The sequence below is a fragment of the Durio zibethinus genome, chromosome 5 (assembly GCF_047325235.1).
Source record: "Durio zibethinus cultivar Kanyao isolate XHJ-2024 chromosome 5, ASM4732523v1, whole genome shotgun sequence".
In the NCBI taxonomy this organism is placed as follows: domain Eukaryota; kingdom Viridiplantae; phylum Streptophyta; class Magnoliopsida; order Malvales; family Malvaceae; genus Durio; species Durio zibethinus.
In genome coordinates this window covers 31,600,374-31,616,968 of record NC_143166.1, presented here as the reverse complement: position 1 = coordinate 31,616,968, position 16,595 = coordinate 31,600,374, and the positions used below count along the sequence as shown (strand labels likewise).

Here is a 16,595-nt window from a genome sequence, read left to right as displayed (position 1 = left end):
CTAATTTAAGTTTTGAAGAATTCCATCAATTTGTAAGTCGAAAACAGTGAAAATTGTTTGTTCCACCCTCGAGAAGTGGCTGTAATGAATCTCCGATAATATCTTATGTCAAGAGATAAAGAAGGTATTCCACGCATCAAAAGAGAGACTTGGTTATACGCTATACGAAAGTTATGGTTTGTAGACCACGGCCAGCTGACCAGGGTCAGAGTTATAATTCCAATGAAGCAACGTTCAAGAGCTGTACAAACACACTACTAAATTTATCTGCAAAAGCGTGGTGGGGAAACAGTACCAAGAAAGGAAAACATAAACCAATCTCTTCCTTCCATTTTCCATCATAATTTTCCCCTTCCTATACTAATCCCATTGGTCTAAATTGTCCTTGAACAAAAATCTTATCCAGAATCTATAAACCAAAAAAGAAAAGAAATGGGAGTGCATTAAAATTGACCCACCCTATTTGATTGTAAGTCACCAAAAAAAGTACAGGACAAGATAAAGGCTAGTTGACAGTAGTTAGCCAAAGAACCATTGTTGTGAATTGTTAGCAGCAACTGGGCCGTTTCACCCATTAATTCTTTGTATCTCGTAAATCATGTCTTCTACCGGAGTCCTAAACCTTAGCGCCCCTTTTCTTCTTTTACTAGACGGCCGGCTGCACTTGGTTTGAGATCTTGCCAGTATGCCAGGCATATTTGTTGGACTTGGAGTCTTCCCATTTGCAAGTCTATAGCCATTTGGCAGGTCTAAAGTTTAGGATTTGGCAATTTTACTGGTACGGATTGGTTGCAGTGGCAGTGGAAGATTACCTCAGCACATAAAAGCTTAATTTCACAATTGCAAATTAGTCTTTTTGCATGTGTCTTCAGCTAGGCTTTAGTCAAAGCCACTTGAATCCCAGTTCCGCACAGCAATTAATCCATCTAGTAAGTATTTCAAAGACATTTCCAAGAGCTTTAAATTTCAATACTGCAAGTTGCGCTATGTTTAGCAGCTCACTTGAAGCAATGATCTTCTGCACTAATCTTCCAATCAGATCACCATTTCCAAAAGTTCCTTTGCTTAATTTATCTTCAATCTTTGTATTTGTCATGGTTACTGTTAGAAAAGATGAAACTATGACACCTTAAACAAATATTAGATGGAGAATTCTTACTCTTGTAGAATTAGCTTGCTAATGGTACATGAAATGCATGAACAATGATTTTTTTCTTAAGGAATCCACCTAAATGGATCAAAATTCACAATGACCACATCATACAAATAATTTGAATCTGTTGTGCAAGGCAATTTACAGTCTACAAGTTAAGGGACTATAAGCTTTTGGGTCTGATGCATGATGACAGGAAGCCTTAGGCTGATGATGCTTGGATCACTATATGAAGCAGAATCAGTCGGATATCCTTTCTGCACCATAGTTAGAATAGCATCAAGAAGCAAAACAACATCACTGTCACAAGATTAAGCAAGAAAAGCTGCGATTGTTCATTATATATCTAAATAAGGTTCAATGTGCAAATTTTGGCGCATTACTTGATAGACAACATGGCAAGCTGAGAAGGAAAAGGTAGCTACTTGAAATAGTACATTTTTAAAGTTTTCTAACCTCCTGTGACATAAAGAAATCCATTAAATGAGTTCTCATTTGCCACTGGTTTCGAGAAATGAAAAAAAAAAAAAACTTAAAGTTGCAGCAACAAGGAAATAAGCTTGTCACTTGAACTTACAAGGAAAGGCCACAAGTTTCATAGATAACATTCCCTAGTACATATGTGCAAATAAATGCATGTGAGTGTGGCATAGGCACATGCAAACAAGCAGAGAGAAAGTGAATGAATGATCATATACTTACAGCAGACAAAGCTTGAAATGTGCCTTCCCTCCAACATCTTTCTCGAAGAATAACAGGATGTGCACTCCCATCAAAAACACAATGCATACGGGTGTCCCTTAATCTCATTAGCACTCCATCAACCCGAAGCTGTTAGAAAAACTGAGTAAGTGGCTGAAAGGGGAAATGAATTCAGAGAAATAGAAAGTATAAGTGCATCAGCTTATATCTTAAGAGTTTTTCAGGCAACCATCTGAACCAGAGCTTAGCATTTCTTGCAGGACAAATAGATTAAAAAAAAAAAAGAGGAGATGGGGCGAATAAAAGATTGCTAAGAAAATGCCAATTACATAGATTTGCCTAATCAAAAGCATTATGGTAGTCTCCCACTTACCCAAAATCGTAAGAGAAGAAACCAAGAACTTGGCATGACTCTCTAGAAAGAAAGAAAGAAAATAACGTAATCAGTTGTCTTCCATTCTAATTTTGTAAAAATTACAAGCCATTGTAAAAAACAAAACTTGTCTAAATTCAACATTTACCACTTTCACGGTAAGAAGTGACACCCCATTATCAGCCAATTCATCTTCATATAAAACTACCTGCTTAACAAACATGAATACATCTGTAACTGCAAACATAAGAATGTCAAGAAGAGCACATCAAATGCAATGTGTCATCTTTCAGACTATGTTAATAGTTTAAGAAGCTGACCTCATCCTAGAAAAGAATAGGTTCTTTTAATGTGAGTGCAGTCACATCAAGATGCTCTTTGCAATCCTCCCAATGGAAGCCCGACAGCCCCCCTGAAATTTCGCTTTCATGCTGATCACAATTTACAATGACAACAAAAGGAGCATCATCATTATTCTAAAAATCAAAGTAACTCTAGGAAACAAAGTTTGACCATTGGAAAAATTCCCAATTTCTCAATTCTCGAACAAAAATATTGTTAATGCCTGACATAGTCATGGCACAATTATATACATAAGAACAAAACCCTAATTCAAAAAACAGATTAAAAGTATGTTACATTAAAATAAAACCCAGACCTTGTCTGAATCAAGCGCAACCATTTCACTTCCACAGTAAGGAGTCGTAAACGTATAGTCATAATCCAATATCACCCGCTGGGAGGGTTTACTGCAACATCCAAGCAATCAATTTTACTTCACTTTTAGTTTGATATTAAAAAAAAAATTAAAAATCAAACTAAATGATCATAAACTCGAATGTAAATTAAATAAAAAGGCTAAAAAAAAAGAATTCAACAATTTTACCTTCTGAATTTCCATTGAGCAGCTGCGGGAACTTCAACAGGTGGCAAACCTTCCTGTTTCCAAACGGCCCAAGCATCGAATGCATTAAAATGAATTTTGGTGCCGCTGGCGACATGTTTAAGAACCAAAAAGCTTTCACCAAAAATCATTTCGGGTAAGTGAGAAGTTTGGAGGTTTTGTTCCCATTTTTGGAGAGCCGAGGAGTTGAGAATAGAGCGTTTACTAGACTCGATCTCCCATCCATGGATAAGTAAACCTCGCCACCCATCTTTCAAAAGTTCGGCTCCCGCCGATTTTAGGTCTTTCTCGTCTACTTCCACTTCCATATGCGCCGATGTTACCAACTTCACGGCTTCTTTTTCCAACAATGAAGTTCCCTTCGGGTTATTCTCCGCTTATATAGTCCACCGGGTCGGATCTGTTTTTGGCACCAAGGCCCAATATTAATTTCGGAAAAGCCCAATTGATCCAGGCATTTTAAAACCTCCGTTTTTTCTTTTTTTTTTTTTAATTATTATTATTATTATTATTATTATTCAAGTAGACTATCGCTGGTTTCCTATGATAATCTTTAATCAAATACATATTATAAATCAAGTCTTTATTAGTAAATTACAAAATACAGATAACAAATGCTTTTTTAATGTTTGGATGTCACGACGGTCTCTGCATAAGCTAATTGTGCATTTCATGGCAAATGCTAACTTTGTTAATTCCGGATTTTTTTTTTTTGTTTGGTCTGGATCTCTTGATTTTCGATAGTTATTTTGATTTTTGATTAATTTAAAATAGAATCTAGTCGAATCTCATAAAAAAAAAGTAAATTCTTTTAAATTTATTTAATTTTATTTAAAAAATTCGAAATTATGACTCTACTTAAACTAACAAACGTTGATATTGCGTGATTTTTTTGTTCTAGTTATAGGTGCTTGTCTGGTTAGAATTATCTACAAAATTCATTATCTCAATTAAAAAATTCCTTGTCTGGATTCTGCCTCCTATGTGCATTAATTCAAAGCATAGGAGCTTTTGCTTCTCAATCAAGATTTTGAATCTAAATCAGCTGCCTGAATCCCCCATTTCACCATTCCATTACTCTTTCTTCATCTCCCTCTTTCTATTTTTGTTTGGAAGAGCCGAGGTAATGTCACTTTCTTCTACTCTTTTGGCTGTGGTTTCGTGAATGGATGATGAATTGTTGAAACTCCAGCGAGGATTTTCAAACCATTTGCTAACACGAGGAACTTGTGATCAGAAACCAAAAAAAAAAAGGGAATTATGCTGATGAAAATTTTCAAAAGTGAAGCAGTTGAGAAAAGATGACATTTAACGGCCGGCTGGAAAGTCATTTCAAAAGCTTGATTATACTGAAGTTTTTACTCTTGTTCCTGATTTATCAAAGTCACATTCCTGCTTTCACCATATTTACCTGCTTTACAGCTTTCCGAGTCTTCTATATGTTGATGAACCCAACTTTCTATCACTTGAACCAGATGCAGAAGCGCCTCCCTGTAATTCAGCAGGTGATAAATCTGTATCCTTATAATTTGACTTCTGCCGAGTTTTTCTCCTATGTTTATGCTCAGTCTCTTCTGGATTCTGCTTTAAACAATTGGAAACTGACACACTCCTACTTATAGCAGCATTTCCATTTGTTGGTTCTGAAGCTGCTTCTGCGTTACATTTCTTCCTTTTTCTTGGGGCAGTGATATCACTCCAATCTTCATCATCACTGGTACTAGAAGGAACATTGGCATATGTCTCCTGTATACACCCAAAAGAAAGATAAGCAGATCACCAAGGAAATGACTAAAACTTTTAATGACTGAACTGACAAAATGACGCCAAACAGACGCCATTTAGGACCGACTCCTTCATGCAAAAAGTTATATGAACTATGATAGCAATGAAACTTGGCAAGTTCTCTAAATGGGGAAAAAGAAAGACCAGAAATGATATTTATGACAGGAGAGAGAACCTTTCCTTACTTGGTTTCTTAGAAACAGCAGCACCATCTTGTCCAGAAGCTGATTCCATTATTGTTAATAGCACAACATTCAAAGACTTCTTCTTTCCACCAAGTTTAGGTTTTTGTCTCTTTGAATCTCTGGAAGCACTGGTAGACATAGAGCCTACATCTTTTTGAGAAGAAATATTATCTTCTAACGTAGCACCAAGATCCTCAGAATCAGACGTAAAATCTGAACTTGAACTTTCCGGCTTAGCCACATTATCATGATCTGGACCATCAGGATCATAATCACCATCCTCCGAGTCATCAGATGGAAGCCCCAAATAAGGATCGACATTATGATCGACATAATCACCAACTGTCAGTGAGAGAAAAACTTGTTCCTTGAGATTCATTAACCAATTCAATTCAATCAACTTTGCAATCACATCCTGGGCATAACCAACCCTCATCATCGGGGGGAACTGTATCAACAGGGGAAGGGGTGGAAAAAGAAAAGTATTATTGACATTAAACAATTCGAAACCACTATACCAATTTACTACTATCAAGCAGGCAATGGAGAGTATTACTGTCTTCTTTTAACAAAGTCGGTTGCAAGCAATATTGATGGAATCCACAGTCACAAGCACCATCACCGAGTATGATATCATTGTCGGCAGACAGGTCCTTGGACCAACATTTTGCGCAGAATATCTGCAATAAAAGGATTTCATGTCTAAGCATTTCAACTTCCAAGACAAATTATTGTCATCAATAAGAAAATAGCAACTAAGATATATTAACAATGCTTATAACTATGATCTCCTACATCCTCACTGTCAATTTGCCCTTCAGAATCAAATAAAGATTCTGCAAGCGTTCCTTCAGCACATAATGAATCGATACATAGAAATAAATCTCTAATTTTCAATTTGCATAGAAGAATTTCAGATGTAGCACGTTGAAGCTCCTCTGGCTTTAACTTTTCAAGGCTGCAGATCACACAAACAATCCAAAGCAACAAACAGATACAATCAGAGTACTCTGGTGACAGTTACACAGATGTAAAGGATCAACTTCAGTTCCAAAAGGTAACAACTTTGCAATTGATCCAATCTTTCAACTTTGTTCTTCTTGAAAGTGTTTCCACAAAATGTATTCTCAACAGATTTACGCTGAATTTATCCTTAAAATCTCAACAGTCAATACGTAAAGGAAGATTAACAAGTTATAAATCTGTAATAACTGATTGTGGATTATAAATCTATAATATCTGATTATGGAATCAATCTAAAATTGAGTTAATTTTTAACACTATAATCGTGTAAACAGTTCATTTCACTATTAAAATACACTTAATTTTCAAATACTTTCTTCCTATTGGATGAATACCGTCTCTGGGAAATTGCAAAGTACATAAGGATCTTTGTAAGTTAAAACCTCTTTAATAAATAATAGCATAGATAAACCCATGGAAAGGAAATACATACTGAATCAATTACACTGATGGTGAAAACAACAACAGATGAAAATGGCAAAATGAACAAGAGACTCGAGAGCAATAATAAGAAAGCATGCGGACAGCTAAATAAATATACAAGCCCTGATCCTTGAGACTAATCTCTTCACGATTCAATGCTAAGCTTTTATAGTCTTATAATTCCATCAACTTTGAAATTGGTATTACACAATATATTCTCAAAGAAATCCATGTTGATGGTAGGAAGCAAGCAGTGGACCATCAGACAGTGAAAATTACAAGGTATTTTTAGATGATTAACCTCACATTCTTTGCTTTGCCCTCCCTTTGGCAATTATATGTAATCTATAACATATCAGACTTGAGATCGAGACAAAAATATTTCGTGACATTGTCATGACAATTAGCTCCTACGCAACATTGTGGCAAAGAGATACAAGATAAAACAGTACAATAAACACACCTCAGTCCCTTCCAACCTTCTGTAGAATATGCAGCAATCAGGCTTCGCTCATAGTTTATTCGATTCAATAATGAATATTCATCAGCGACGTCTTTTTTTCCCTCCTCTTCCTCTTTCTCTTTTTTGCTGCTCTCTAGAGCCAGCATCGGCCAAATTATTGCTCGACTCACTAGCTTTAGATTTCTCTTGCGATTTTGAGCGCAAAACCCTATCACTGCTTGTCAAAGCTCTTAGAATATGCTTTTTCTTTATTGTTTCTGAAAATTTTCCACCCTGCGTTGGCCAGAATGCTTGAGTAAATTCTTAGGCATTTTTTCATGCTGTTCTGCACCAGAAGTTTTGGCAATGTCTTCACAAAGGAGCCTTAGTTGTTGAATGCTATGATTTCCTGAAACAAATTCTTGAGGCAATCCTAAAGGGTCAACAAGGGAGCTTTAACTAGTCTGAATAATATTGCTCGCAACTTCAGAAGGTGATTGAGTATGTTTGCCACAATTACTCTTGTTCTTATCTTCAGGATTCAATTGCAAGTCTTGATTAAAAACATTAGTAGATACTGCCGTAGTACTAGTACTTTTTTCCATAGCATTTGGTAAACTTTGAGAATCAAGCTGTTGTCACTGCTCTGGCGGTTCACCAAGTTCCTTACATATGTTACCAGAACCAAAGCCAACTGTTAGCTCTGCACTACCAAGTTGGGACATGAAAGTTTATCAGTCTGGATGTACTTGCTTGAATCTTCCGGCTGTGGCCCTAAACTTTCAATAGCATTCTTTGACAAATCATCAAAAAAATGCTTGCAAAATTTAGCAGGAAGGCCACAAACCCAAGTACAGGCTTCTTCAGGTTTATTTTGAAAATTTTCAGAACCAGGGTGATGCTTCTTTTCTGATGTTTCCTTGTGCACATATCCAGAACCATACTCGTGTGTTTTTCCCGATACAGTTTCTTGAGGGCAAAAACTTTGACCGGTATGATTATGCTCACTCACACCTTTAGGAAGCTATCCCAAATGTTCAGGGGAAGAATTCTTAGCCACATATTCAGAAGATTGTTCACGAATGCCAGGGCAAGACACACTGGTGGCAATTTCCGGTGATTCATTTTGTGTTATTGCATAGACAAAATGATGTTTATTTTCTCAAAGTTCAGTAAGTAAATATTCACTACCAAATTCATGGGCCTGCTCCGGTGTACTTTCTTCGGGGCAAAAATGGTTTCCCGTTTTACTCTTCGCTTGTGATGGAGAAACATATCAATTAGAAGGCTAACAATGACACATATCAGCAACCATATTACCACAATAAGTTGGGTATTTTTAATTTTAACAAATAAACAAATTAATAAAGTTTGACAGAGTAGATGGTAAAATTATTCAGATGACAGAATCCAAAGATCCAAACATTCAATTTAAAAACCAAAAAACTGTAATATACGTTTCATTTAAAATTAATGAAGAAAAGAACAAGTCTTACCAATCACAATTTGTAAGAAAGTTTTGTGTTGCTTTCCATCCCCCAGCAGCAGATCTACAATCAAATTTAGCTGATGAAACTCTGAAAGATGGAATCAACTATGAAAAGTCTAATGTTATAGCATGTGAACCACTCACAAGGAAACACAAAAAGGAAATAGCAATGAATATAATATGAAATCATAAGATATGCATTATGCTTCATTAGAAACCAAATTATTGCCAGTTTTATTACTTGGTTGTTGATAGGCTACTGATTGAAGTTCACTGAACAGCAATAAATACAACCATTTATTTCTCCAAGCTAGGCCCTAACAAAAGGTGCCCAATGCGACATACCTTTGAACATAGAAAACACTACCAAAAAAAAAAAAAAACCCTACCATGTCTACCAATGTAATACATAGTAATTATAATAAGAAATTTCAATAGATTTTTATTGTATTTTCTTTTTTTTTTTGTATGAAAAAGTTTAGAAATAAGGGCATCCTTTTATCATTTTTCTAAGATTTTTCAAACTTATAAATCGTCTATCTGTAGAGGTTCGAATCCGATTACTTTCAGCACTTGTGCCAACCTTTATTGGTCTTTTCATTTTATTGTATTTTCAACAACACTGGTGAATCAACTCCCTCTTACGCTAAATTTGAAGCTTGCTTGCCAAGAGAATTTCGAATTTCAAGAAACCATAGGGAAAAGGGAGACGGGGAGGGGTGATTTCACGAATCAGGAGCAGCAATGCATCACCCAACCAACCATGTACCACAAAACTTCTTTTTCCTTTTTGAGAAAAAACGAAGGAGGCTTGAAACATTCTAAGCACAAGCTAAAAGCGCTAATGGACCTCATCAAAGCTCCTTCTATATCAAACTATTATATTAATTACATAATTTTATTAGCTTGATATAGCAATCAATTTTTTTTTTATTGACATGGACAATCTTGACCAAAATGAAGCCATAATAAGTAAGCAAAAATAGTTTAAGAAATCAGCATGTCATATAAAACACCTGCTGTCAAAAAGATAACCTAAGAACAAATTGCTCGAAGCAAACAACGAAGGGAGCTACCTTAAAACAACGACTTTCTCCTCGACAACAAGGTCATTGCATGCCCTAACTTAACTTTCCATTTATAACTCATCACCATTCATGCAATTTAGATTATGTGTTTTCATATGTACATATATTTAAGTCACTGTCATTAACCTATACTAGATATTAATATAACTGAACAGAAATCAATCTTTTCAGCATTTAACAAAGAAAATTTGAATAATCATTTTCTAAAAGAAACCCTAGTTGGTAACATCATTCAGTTCCATTTAACAAAGAAATTGCTCATCATCAGTTTAAATGGTTAACCTTACACCAAATACGAAACTTAAGAGAACTTACGTAAATAAAACCTAAACTGAGCCCACAATAGTAACCTAAGATAAGATTATCAACTTCGTAAAGAAAAAATGAAAAAAAGTTTGAAAACTTCCGCGTCCTTTTTTTTTTTTTAACCAGGATTTTCTCACCAACCAAACAAAGATAGACAGAGAAAAATGAAAAAGAACAAAGAAGAAAAGAAATCGGAAAGCTTAAAAAAGATGGCATTGTGAATATTTTGTAGAACAATTGAGAGCAGCAAAGCATTAGATTCGAAATAATAGCGCTCCAACTTTATGTGCAGGTCTGCTTCTTTGGGCTTAAGTATCTTCTTTTCTAAATTAAACCGTTAAATCAGAGGCTTCGTTCCAATCTGCTCATGTGAGTCATGTCCTCCCCTTTGGGGTTGACCTTGCGGGCTAAGGTTTAAATTTTGACGACCCTGCTTAGGGGTTTCTTTAGAGCATTAATGGCGGCGATTTTCATCGCGAGTTACAATTACCTTTTACATCGAATTCTCATAAAATAACACTACATTGTCAAAGGAAACCTTAAACTTGAGCATTATCTCCTATTATCATAATAAAAGAAAAAAAAATGTGTTTGTTTGATAGGAAATATCAAATACTAGAATAAGACCAATAATTTATACAAATTAAAATGTTTTAGTATATAATATTAAAGCAGAATAAACAGTTTACTTCTATTTAAACAGAAATTTGTAAGAGCTAATATTCAAAAGCTAGATTGTGACACAACAAAAAAACATTTGGCAATATTGTGACCCTAACCAATTCGAGACAAAATGTTAGGGTGATTGTTGTTTCTTGATGCCTTGCCACAAGAAAACACACATCTATCATTCTTTCATGCAAAACTGTTCGTTTTGTTTTGACCATTGGGCCACAGCTTGTACTGGGCTCTTTTGTCATCACTCAAAATTTTAATAGACATGTCAATGGGTAAAGTATGAGAAACGTAGAGTATTTTTTATTTTTATTTTCAAATTTTTATAATCATATACAATGAATATTTAAATGTATTCTCATCTTCACAAGTATTTAATAGGTATAGTTAATCCCCATACTCTTAACTTTTTTTGAAAAGTAAAAATTAAAAAATATTTTTTTTATCTTTTTTTATTTTTATCTTGTATATTTAGGTAAATTTTTATAAATATATATATTAATATATTTGTTAATAAAAATATATTAATTTTAATTAATTTACAATAATAATATTTATATTATTTAATAAAAAATCTACTTATTAAATATATAAATATATATAGGGTACAGATGCAGACATATGCTATATTATCTATCTTTATCCTCATACTCAATAAAAATTTAATATCATATCCAACCACATCCCTATCCTTATCCCCATACCTATTATGTAATACCCATATCTATCTTTATTAAAGTAAAAAGTCAGATTTTTTATTGAATATGGATAAAATTAACATTTCTAACCTTGAATAAGTTCACTACAAGGGTTTTTGTTTTTAACGACATTTTTTTTACCGTTTAGTGGCGTTTATTAATGCTACTATAAGGTTGCGACATTTGCGAAAAAATATCATGCAGAGTGCCACTTATTCACGCGTCGCGGTAAATAGCGACGTTTTCAAAAAAATACCTCAATATTAGTGACGTTTATATCAGAAGCGCCGTCATTTTAGCGACGTTTATATCTTTGAGACGTTGCTACTTTAAAAACGTTTGAATTTGAAAATGGCTCAATATTAGCGACGTTTGTATCTTTTAATCACTACTATTTCAGTTGCGTTTTTATGAGAAAAACACCATTGCACTAACGATGTTTGTAACAGAAAACGTCGCTACTTTAGAGGCATTTGAATATGAAAATGCCTCATTATTTACGACGTTTGTATCTTTTAGGCACCGTTAATTTAGTTGCGTTGTTATGAGAAAAATGTTGTTGCTTTAGTGGTGTTTCTATAAAAAATGTCACTTAACTAGCGGCGTTTGCTAGAAATAGCGTCGCTACTAATAATGGTGTTTTATGCTACAAACGCCACTAAATTATTCATTTAGCGGCATTACCCAATGCAAACGCCATCATTATGTAAATATATATTTTTAGTTTCTTATAAAACAATTTTATTTTCAGTAAAGAGCTTAAATTCAGAAACTGAAATTAATATTAACTTCATTCACATTTAAATATACATCTAATTAATACAAAGTTTAATAACTAATATAATAACACTCAAATATGATAATTACATTAACCAAATAAAAAATTAAAATGTATGAAATAGATGACTACATACATTTTGCTGGCTGCCAATTGATGAAGAAAATTTTTTACCTTGGTCACTAGCATGCTTAACAACCTACTGAATAATACCATATAATTTTTAACACTTCATTGTGTGCTTATTTTTTATTTAAAAATTTTAATATTTACTAAATATAATATCTGAGTTGATGGAGCACCAAGATCATTTTCTGAAAATTATTGTTGCATAAAATTCATAAGATGATCGAATCGATCATGCAATTACTAAAATTTTGCATGTTCTACCTCCAGTCTAGCACGTTCTTCTTCAATTTTGGCACGCTCATATTTTTTTTCTTCTTCCATTTGCTAAAAACGTTGTTGCATAGTTTACAACTCCCCTCTCAATATTGAAATGTATTGTGAAGATTGACTTGCTGAGAGTTTAAATTACGGAGAGTTATGTCTATAGTAGGTAGATGGTGTTGGACCCAATCCAAGGCCTCAGACCCGTTCATGCCTTTCTTTTTCGGTAACTTTTATGAATATCCGATTTTTCATTTTTTGTATGTTGAGAGAACCTTCAGATGCTACTTCAATCTTAGTAGCCATTTTCTCTTTTGCTTTCTCTTATGAATTTGTCATATACAACTATCAAGTTTAATGATTAATTGATTATATGTTAAAAAGATTTAATTTTTACTTTATGTTAAAATAGATGATACAAATTACCATAATTTCTTGTGTTTCGACATTCATATAAGATCCGTCTTTTTTTTTGTGTTACGCGAAAAAGTTTTACACGTCCAATTGTACTGCCTATCTCATTCTCCTATACAAAAATATATGTTATTTGATAGGATACATATCAACCGCAACTTATTTATGCATATCAATCTTGTCAATCAAGTATTAAAATTTCGAATAACTTTAATCTCTTTTATTTATATTTTGGCCTTGTAACAACACAATAGTCTTAAATATACACAAAGAATAAAAGCATTTTGAGCTTTCACACATATCGATCATGGAAACCAAATTCAATTATTTTCTTTCGATTTAATATAAAGGATTGAAGCCATTCAATATGTTGAAAGGCATCCAAAATTTATTTGTATATTTATCTTTTATATGCAAAAATATTCTCAAACAGACATAACTGACAACTTTTTCTCCCATATCAACCATAAAAACCAAGTTCAATCAATCGGACAAGCTTAATATCAAGTATTGAAGCAATCAAAAGTGTTAAAATACAACAATAACAACAACCAGATAATAAAGGCATAAATATACGTAAATAATAACTTTTCATATATATCATCTGTGTAACTAAGTTTAAAACTTTCGATAAGTTTAATATCATGTATTGAAATAATCAAATATATTAAAACATAACAATAAATGTTAATTTTCATATTTACCTTTTAACGGCATAAAAAGTTCATTGATTGGAATAAGTTAATTATCATAAATTTACGATTTCTTTTTGCTTTATTGCAAAACTTTTTGATCCACTTGCGTGGCTATATTTCTGTTGCTTCCTGCTATCAATCTCAATGTGTTCTCTTTCTTATCATAAAAAATAATAGCATATATGGTAGAAATATAAATATTATCAACTGAAACCATCAAACACTTTCATCATTTAATTCTATTATACAAAGTAATAAATTAGTACCTCTCATTTTTTTGAGAACCAAAATCTAACCAGTTCATATTATCACTTAATCACATTACGGGGTAGATTTTGCATCATCGCCTCTACAATAGTATTTCAATCGAAATACTTATTCTTCAAACTATGCTTATAATCTTTTCATTTTTTTTCCAATGACTTAAACACAAATGAAGTTGGTATTTGAAGTACAAATCTTGACTGTAATAATACAATAAAAAAGTTTCAATAAGTAAACAAAATGTAAAATAAAAATTTTGAATAAATCTAATTAATTATACTAATACTTCAATAAAGTTTAATGCATCGTCCTTAACTTTTTCTGGAATATTATGCCATGTTTCATAATGAATAGACAATTTCATTCCATTACGGGCGAACATGCTTAGAAATTCAGCCAATAGTTAAGCCTCTTCACCAGTTGATTGCTTATCAGAGTTTGCAGACATTACAATACGTTCGTTAAGAGGTAATGCAAACAATTATTTCAAAGTTGTCCGACCTTTGGTCCTCCGTTGACCATTGTTATCAACTGCAACAAATATAAAATATATTTGTAAAATTGTAATACTTTTATCATTTTACTCAAATTCTAAAATTAGAGTATATTATACCTGCATTCAAATTTAAAGCATAATCAATTGATGGGGTACTATCTAAACCTGGACCTTTCATATTGTTAGATCCAATATCAGTTAAAGGGTTAAAAGTGATGGAGTTAGATCCAACAGTACGTTCATTTACCTCTAAAAGATTCAGTCCATAGCCAATATCTACAGGCGTCGCAAACGATTCTGAACTAATATCTCTGATATGTTTTTCTTTCAACCTACTTCTTCGGATTGTAGCTTACCTACATCATAAAAATGAATATAAAAAAAATATTAGTTCGGAAGATATATAAAGACATAAACAATTTAAGAAATCAAAACCTACGATATATAAAAAAACATTTTGATTTAATTAAATCAAAATATAATGTATGATTTAGAAGATAATAATTATACAATAGCAAATGCGACATTATTTACATACTATTATTTACTACATTATGTCTTAAACACTCGAATTATAGGTGCACAGAATCATAGTTCGTAAATGTCTTCAGTAACATCTTCACGGACCCACTGAGCATAGGTACTGAAGATATTCTCATCCAAGTTTTGTTCAGCAAAAAGATAACATTTAGTTTCATGTTCAATATCATCTTTGGTATCTAATCCTATATCAAATAAGTCTCTAGGTGTGTTTCGCATAACAACAAACCAACCCAATTCTTTTGGATCTTCATAGTAAAATACTTGTTTGACTTGAGATGAAAATACATAAGGTTCATCGATGAGTTGTTGTCCAGTGTGAATTAATAAAAAAAAATTCACAAATGTAAATCCGTACTAATCTTTCTTAAAGCCCCTCGCACTATTCACATCTGTCCAATCACACCGAAATAAGATAACTTTCTACTTGCCCTAATAATCTAACTCAATGATGTCATTAATCATGCCATAATAGTCAACATTTCCCTTTAAAAGGTTTATGTCCCTAGCACTAGCATAGCTAGTAGTTGATGAAGTTATAATAATTCCTGAATTTTGTGTACTTCTAAATCTCTCATGGGATTTTGTGTGAAATATAAATCCATTGATGACAACAAAACTTGGATGGGATGGTTGAAGGCATTTTAAGCTCCAAACGCCTTTAATATTTCCAACGATAAATTTTAATTGTCAAATTATTGAAGGCGGCTATATCCAAAAATACCTTCATAAACATTTTGTTGGGATTATTGAATGCGTTACCCATAGGAAAACGTCATTCATAATCCATTCAACTAATTTTTAGTTGGTATTATTGAAGGCGTTTTTTACCCAAAATGCCTTTAATATTCCAAACAATAATTTCATAGGAGGATTATTGAAGGCGATTTTGGTAAAAAATGCATTTAATATTTTCTGTTAGGGGTGATTGAAGGTGTTTTCTTGCTAAAAATACCTTCATTAATTGCATCAAAAAAATAGAATTGATACTTTATATGTGAGTCAGTTGTAGGATTATGTCTAGAAAAATATTTGCTGTCAGTTATATATTTATGCCCAGAAAACATTTGGTTTATATATCTGATACTATGAATTATATTTTGGAATTTTCATAATGAACATTGTTGTATTTCAAAAAATTGACCACACATTCGGAATTAAAACTGATAACGTTACCATATTAATATATTTTTATGAAATAATCGTACTCAGTAATTTAATAAGTACACATAGTGTATTCATATTAAGTATAACAATAATATTAAACCAATACCCCTAATGTACAAACTTAAAGTTTTCATTCAACATGGCATGTTAAAAACATTATAACAAATTGTTCCATAATATTTACATTCAACAAACAATGTCTAACTTGAAAGTTTATCAACATTGATAAATGACAATACATAATCACACTATTCTTTACGGACGTTATCCAGCTCCTCTTCCGTGAAGCTTTCTTTACCCTTCCATTAAAAAAAAATATCATAAGTAAATGTTAAGAAATGAGAACATAACTTACCATTTTATTTTTTTGAATATATAATGAGTTTATGAAATTTATACTAACTTTGAATGGTGTGGTCATAAAATCATGTAACACTATCTCCCGCATAAAACAAAGGACATAATATCCATATTCAGTATTACTGGGTTGATGAGGTACTTAAAAATTAAATTAAGTCGATTTAAAAAATATTTATCTATACAAACTCAGCATTAAAAGAATAAATTTGACATTTACCAATAATGACACCCATTTCGATTTATTT

The 16,595-nt window shown here is 32.7% G+C and overlaps 2 pseudogenes across 1 annotated transcript; both read right to left on the bottom strand.

Annotated features, from left to right (window-relative positions):
• Positions 1–1,140: 1,140 nt before the first annotated feature.
• Positions 1,141–3,495, bottom strand: LOC111282082 (TIP41-like protein; annotated as a pseudogene). The gene is made up of 7 exons (XR_016342327.1): positions 3,115–3,495; positions 2,887–2,977; positions 2,549–2,659; positions 2,377–2,436; positions 2,229–2,270; positions 1,856–1,984; positions 1,141–1,410 (listed from the first exon to the last, which is right to left on the bottom strand). The product of XR_016342327.1 is annotated as a TIP41-like protein (transcript).
• Positions 3,496–4,351: 856 nt separating this feature from the next.
• Positions 4,352–8,266, bottom strand: LOC111281649 (uncharacterized; annotated as a pseudogene).
• Positions 8,267–16,595: the final 8,329 nt, after the last annotated feature.